This window comes from Sorghum bicolor, chromosome 4 (genome assembly GCF_000003195.3).
Source record: "Sorghum bicolor cultivar BTx623 chromosome 4, Sorghum_bicolor_NCBIv3, whole genome shotgun sequence".
Classification (NCBI taxonomy): domain Eukaryota; kingdom Viridiplantae; phylum Streptophyta; class Magnoliopsida; order Poales; family Poaceae; genus Sorghum; species Sorghum bicolor.
Window position 1 is genome coordinate 8,565,466 of NC_012873.2, and position 6,250 is coordinate 8,571,715.

Here is a 6,250-nt window from a genome sequence, read left to right on the forward strand (position 1 = left end):
GCCGCAAATCGCGGTTTCTAAATCCTTTTGTTGTTGAGAGCAATTTTACATCTTGTCTGATCTTTTTTTTTCATGTGTTGACAAGCTAGTGAAATGGACATCAACTATGAGGATTGATTTTTCTCCCTATTTTAATATGTTTGTCCAAATCATATTGCTTTCGCGTCAGTTATTAGGCAATGAATAAAAGAAGTAGGAATTTTGCAGGGAAATATGGTGATGCTTGCTAAAATTCAGTTTGTTGTACTAGAATAATAAAATTGCACTTTGCTAGTCTCCTTGCTCCATGTGGGGGATTGTGACATGAGAAGTGGATGTTTTAACTTGCAGTAGGTAATGACATATTGATATTGGTGATAGTAGCTTAATTAACACCCTCGTTTACGACGTGTGTAATGGCCAGCTGGCTTGCATTTCTAATTTTGAAAATAATGTAGTACTCCTAGATTTTATTTGAAGTTCATCATCTCCACGTGTTCAATCTTCATCAAAACTTATAAAGTAGAGAATAATGTTTAGATCACGCTTGGAAAGCTAGCTGTTTAATTCGATCTGATTTCCATAACTTCCAAATAAAAAATAGCTACCTGCTTTTGCAAGGAAACTACACAGGGGCTCCTTACCCCTCCTGATTTTTCAAAAAAAACTACATACAAAAAAGAAAAAAAAGTTATTAGTATCTTTTTAGAAAAAAGTTGCTATATAAACCATTGTCATTTTCACATAGGCTGGCAACCCGGAAGTTCCTATCACCTTACAGTGCAAGCAAAATTGAGTAGAACCTCGCCGACTGCTCATCAATATTTGCTCAGCTTGACTAGCTAATTAATATATATCCTGATATATTTTTTTGCAAAAATATCCTAATATAAATTTGAAGATTTTTAGATAATAATACCCGAATGCCTTATCAAATGGACCAAACTTGAGCAGAAGTCCACCAAGTAGAGATCACATGAAATGCAGTTAACTACTTAATTATTTGCAAATATGGAATACAATTTCCCCATCTAGCTAGGTAGCCACTGTAAATCAGCCAACTAACAAGGCCAGCCACTTGTCTTAATTAATTTTCCCATTGGTCTAACTAATTTCTCCACTACATTTGCTACATGCCTAGAGCCTGATACTACAGTAGTACACAAGAACACAACAACAGCATGCATGAAAGCAACATTTGGTTTCCCCCTCTCTCTGCCTGCTTCCTTTTGTTTCCCCTTTTCCTAAAAGAAAGTGTGACAGTAACAACTAACGAAAGAGATTGCCTCACCTAAAAGAAGAAAAAAGCAGCATGAGAGAAACAAAGGAGTAATTAAAAGAAAAAAAATGGAGTCCTTGATACTGATAGAGACTAAAGTATATAAAAAAAATAAAGAGAGGGTGCCCTCGCTCGATCTCCTCTCCTGTGCCACCCATCCCCAGCTACCTCATCTTCTCTTGGTACACCGTACGTACCCCCAATGATTTGCATGCTCATGGGTTTTATCCAAAAGCAAAAGGAAACCATGCATGCATGGGTCACTTGGCTACAAAGAAGAGTTGATGCTGAATGGATGGGGAGGAGAGAACTACGTGGAAAGAACAAAGTAGTAGTATACATTTACGACTCACGTAGACATAAAACATGCATGGGTAGGATTGAATCGAAGTGTGTCAGTTTTTTTTCACAAACCTGTCTTAACACGTGTTTTATTAAAAAGAAGAAAATTACATGACACAACTAAAAAAAGCTCTCGTGAAACCACCACGCCAGTGCTAAACGACTCGAAAGAAACTAAAGCAGCAAAGCAATAAATAAAGGAGCAACGACAAAGAGATCATCACCCGTAAAACCCTAATGAGCTTGTAAGAGGAAAGATCATTTATATAATGGTTTCCTACCGAGGAGAAGATGAGACAAATAAAGCATCGATTCAACAACTTAACATCGGCGGCAGACAATCCATATGGGAGAAGACCAAAAAAGTGACCTTAATGGCAAAGTATTTGCAAGATAAAAGGGCTAATTCTCTCTCGACAACAATAACATTGATGACAAAGCTAGCGGCCGCCAAAGAATCCAACAGCGGTCAAGCATCCGCCGAGGATGGATGGTAACGGCAAAGCATATGCAATGAAAGCCACTGCCAGGTCAAGATCTTGTTTAGTTTCAAAATTTTTTGCAAAATATAAATAGTAGTACTTTCGTTTGTATTTGATAAATATTATCCGATCATAAGCTAATTAGGCTCAAAAGATTAATCTCGCAAATTAAAGGTAAACTATGTAATTAGTTATTTTTTTTATCTATATTTAGTGCTCCATGCATGTGCCGCAAGATTCGATGGGATAGAGAATCTGAAAAATTTTGCAAAATATTTTGAGAACTAAACAAGGCCCAAGTGTATAATATATCCGGGTCAATAAAGTGGACTTAGCCGTGCTGTAAAAAGAAAAACTTTGAGATGCAATGCATGGATCCTCATCATCAGAGCTAGCTCTCTCGCGTTGGCGGCGGCAATGATCTGAGTCGATGACAAATCACATTTTACAAGCAGACAGCACTGTCGTCTCGTCATCTAGCTTCTTCTGTTGTAAGTACACGAATCATCACTACGGGAAGGGTGACTTCCCCTAGTGTCAAATGCACTCGGGGAAGGCCCAATTGCACTCGGGGAAGCCTTCTCCGAGTGCAACACTCAGGGAAGAGTGTTCGGGATATCTCTTTACGGAAAAGACGTCTTCCCCGAGAGCCAAAAATCGTGCACTCGAGGAAGGCTTTCCCGAGAGCCGTTCTGACACTCGGGTAACAGTTGACGTCGTTGGAGAGCAGTCGACGCCGTTTCCTTCTCTTTTTTTTTTTAAAAAAAATCTTCTCCGAGTGCAACACTCGGGGAAGACACCCTCTTCTCCGAGAGCTGCAGCCCAGACACTCGGGGAAGACACCCTCTTCCCCGAGCGCCGCAGCCTAAACACTTGGGGAAGAAACCCTCTTCCCCGAGCGCTGCAGCCCAAGCACTCGGGGAAGAAACTCTCTTCCCCGAGTGCCACAACCCATGCACTCAGGGAAGCCACTCTGGAAATCTCTTTTTTTATTTTTTATTTTCCATGTAAACAACAAAGCATATATATATCACAAACCACAAATCAACAGTAATATATCACAAACCACATTTATATATCAACGGTCAAATTTGTACAAAATCCACATTATATTACAAACCGCATGTTCAAAAGTACACATTATTCCAAGACAAGTTCAATACATAAAAACGACTCCGAAGACGGCTCACGGCGACAGTCCACTGTGCGATGCCGGCGAGGGTTGGGACGCCCCAATGTGCGATCCCGGCAACGGTCCAGCTGGGGATGGCCCGGCGTGCGATGCCTTCGACCCTCTGACATGGTTTGACGATGTCCCCGATTGATGCTGCAAAAAAGAGAGATGATTGCACGTGAGCAAGCTCAAAGTAAGCGTAAGCAAGTTAACCGTTCCTTTCTTGTAGTGTTCTTTACTAATGGGTAATTACATAGTAAAGCAGATAACTCAAAATTGGACGCCTGGGAGATATAACTCGTCCTTTTCAAAACCTCCAGGATAACTCATTTAAGCAATTTCTGTTTGCAACATCAAATATTAGTAAAACCATCACTTCCAGAAAAATCAAGCATGAATCCTCATCTCCTATTTGCAATTACATTTTTTCATTTTAGCTTTCAAGTTGAAGTGTTCTCTTAACCAACCAAGTTGAAATTGTGCATTAGCATATTATCAGATACTGTTAAGCAAATATTCTAGATTATTTATTTCCAAAATCTGAAAATTGAACTTTTAGAAACAGAAGTAGTCTAGTATGACTACGAGGTGGGATGAAGCAGAGCATGCATGTGTCTTTTGTTCAGTTCTCATATTCATTATGCAGATATCAGAACTAGCCATTATTTGGTTATTACTGAAATGAACTCCTAAGTGAAAGAATGCACTGGTCTATTTGATTCTTCTTGACCATCCCAAAAATGCATTATTGGAGCATCATAGATTTATAATTTCCTAAACAACAGTTAATTTTACTTACAATAATCACCAGCAGATGATTATGGATCCTATAACATTTCCATCAACCCTAGTAATAGATTGTGTTAGGCATTTGAATCAACATTTGACATTCAAGATAAACAGAAACAAGCTGCCACTGGCTAGGTTGAACGAGATCTACATGCTGCCACTGGCTACTACATGGGTTGAACGAGATCTAGCTTGAAATAGATTGGCGAGAACAAGGTGGGGAAGGAACTCAGACAGATCCACTGACGAGCTTGCTACGGAACCCACCTTCGCTGCCGAGCGCACTGTCCTCACCCACTGGCTTGCCCACCGTCCATCTTTTACCTGATAAGTAGAGAGGAACCAAATTAAAGTAGCAAAGCATGTGAAAATAATCAACTGTAGGCATATGCATCCTTCTATTAAGTGAGGAAAGGTAATTAAAGTAGGCATATGATTGATGAATATTTTTTACCTAATCTAGCTGAACAGAAGCAGTTTGATCCTTTTCACCTGCAAGAAAAGGATTTTATATAAGTAGCATATGCTAGCTAATTATTAAAATTCCAAGTTTCTGTGAGCTGCAGACAAAATACATACATTATTCACTTAGATGACCACAAAACCAGTCATTAGAATATATGCTAACATTTAATGCTATATTGCTAGTTGTTAGTGTCGCATGTATTTGAATGATTGGTTATGTTAAAACTGAACCAAGCATTACTAATTCATTCATTCATGTCCACAAGTGCTTACCATCTTGTCTTGTTTTTGATCAAGCACGTCAGCTAGTATCTACATCTCAAGCTTTCCACAAGGCACCACTGCAGTTCTATGGGCAAAAATTGGCAATAACAACAACCAATTATGTTAGCCTACCTGCCCCAAATTTACAACTCATGTCATAACAAATAACCTTGAATAGATTAATTCCCTAGCCAGTATTCAAGCATAGACAAGATTAGTGCCAAAAAATATTTCAGAGAGCAGAACAGACATTAGCAGACTCAGCCAAAAAATTCAGCTAGGACGGATATACAAATACCAAACTTAACCGGTCTAGTCATGTATGTATATCAATTCTAGTGAGCTACACCTAGCGCGGCTTCTGAAAAATCCAAGCTGCTCTGCTCCCAATCAGCAGCTAGCACTAGATCAGAGAAGACATTAAGGATACGCTAGCACCAAATTCCAGTTGTATTTTAGTTCACACAGATCATGGGAATTGTATTTTAGTTGTCTGCCATTGCAAAAAAAAACTAATAAATCAAGCATGCATCTAGTCCATGGAAAAAATCAATTGCAACCAAATGCAAGAGCAGAGACAATTCCAATTTCATTGAAATCGATGTGTATAGAGTTTCAACTTGCATATGGCAGTGCTCCAACTATTCAATAATAAATTTCAATGCATGTATTGATTCATCCCTAGCAGATCTATGTATTTGAGAAAAAAATGCCTAGCAGATCTGAGAAATAGCAGTAGGGCCTCACCTTCGAATGGGAGCACTGGTGTTCTGGAGGAGCTCAAGATGTGTGGACCTGGAGGCGACAGGATGGCTTGGACGGACAAGCTCAGCCCCAGTCAGGGTTGCAGCACAGTCGTAGGCCTGCAGAACTCGCCTCTGGGGTGGGGCAGGGTCGGCGAGCGCTCGGTTTCTCACCTTCGGAGATGGAGTTCTAGATCTCGGCGTTCCTCACCTTCGGAGATGGCGTTCTGGATCTCCTCCAATCACCTCGGCCAACGGCGGCCGGCGAGCCGGGGAGGGCCGCGGCCTCTCGTAGCGGGCGAGCAGGGAAGGTCGGCGCCCCGGCTGGCGGTGGTGCGGCCGCGCGGCCGGTCAGATGCCGGAGGACCACGCCGCGAGTGGGGCAAACCCGCAGGGGCGGCCGGCGGGCAGCAGGCGGTCGGGGTACGGAGGGCGGCCGGCTGCCAGCGGCGGCGGCCGCGAGCTCTCGAAGAGGCAGGCGTGTGCGGCGCGTGTGTGTGGCTGTGTGTGTGCGGCGTGTGTGTGGTCTGTGGCTGTGTGTGTGCGTGGCGTGTGTGTGTGCGCGTGATTGGCCAGCGCATTAGGGCTGTGTGGGCGTGTGTCTTCCCCGAGTGCCGAAGGCATGCACTCGGTAAAGAATTCCTTTTTAATTATTTTTTATTTGTTTTATATTTTTTAAATAAAAAGTAAATCCAAATTTTTTTTTGGTTCCATACACAATCTTAGACAATAT

At 41.6% G+C, this 6,250-nt stretch overlaps 1 long non-coding RNA gene across 1 annotated transcript; it reads right to left on the bottom strand.

Annotated features, from left to right (window-relative positions):
- LOC110434468 lies at positions 3,137-6,038 on the bottom strand. Its single transcript, XR_002451979.1, has 5 exons — positions 5,522-6,038; positions 4,784-4,859; positions 4,500-4,537; positions 4,313-4,369; positions 3,137-3,409 (listed from the first exon to the last, which is right to left on the bottom strand). It is a non-coding gene; the product is annotated as an uncharacterized LOC110434468 (long non-coding RNA).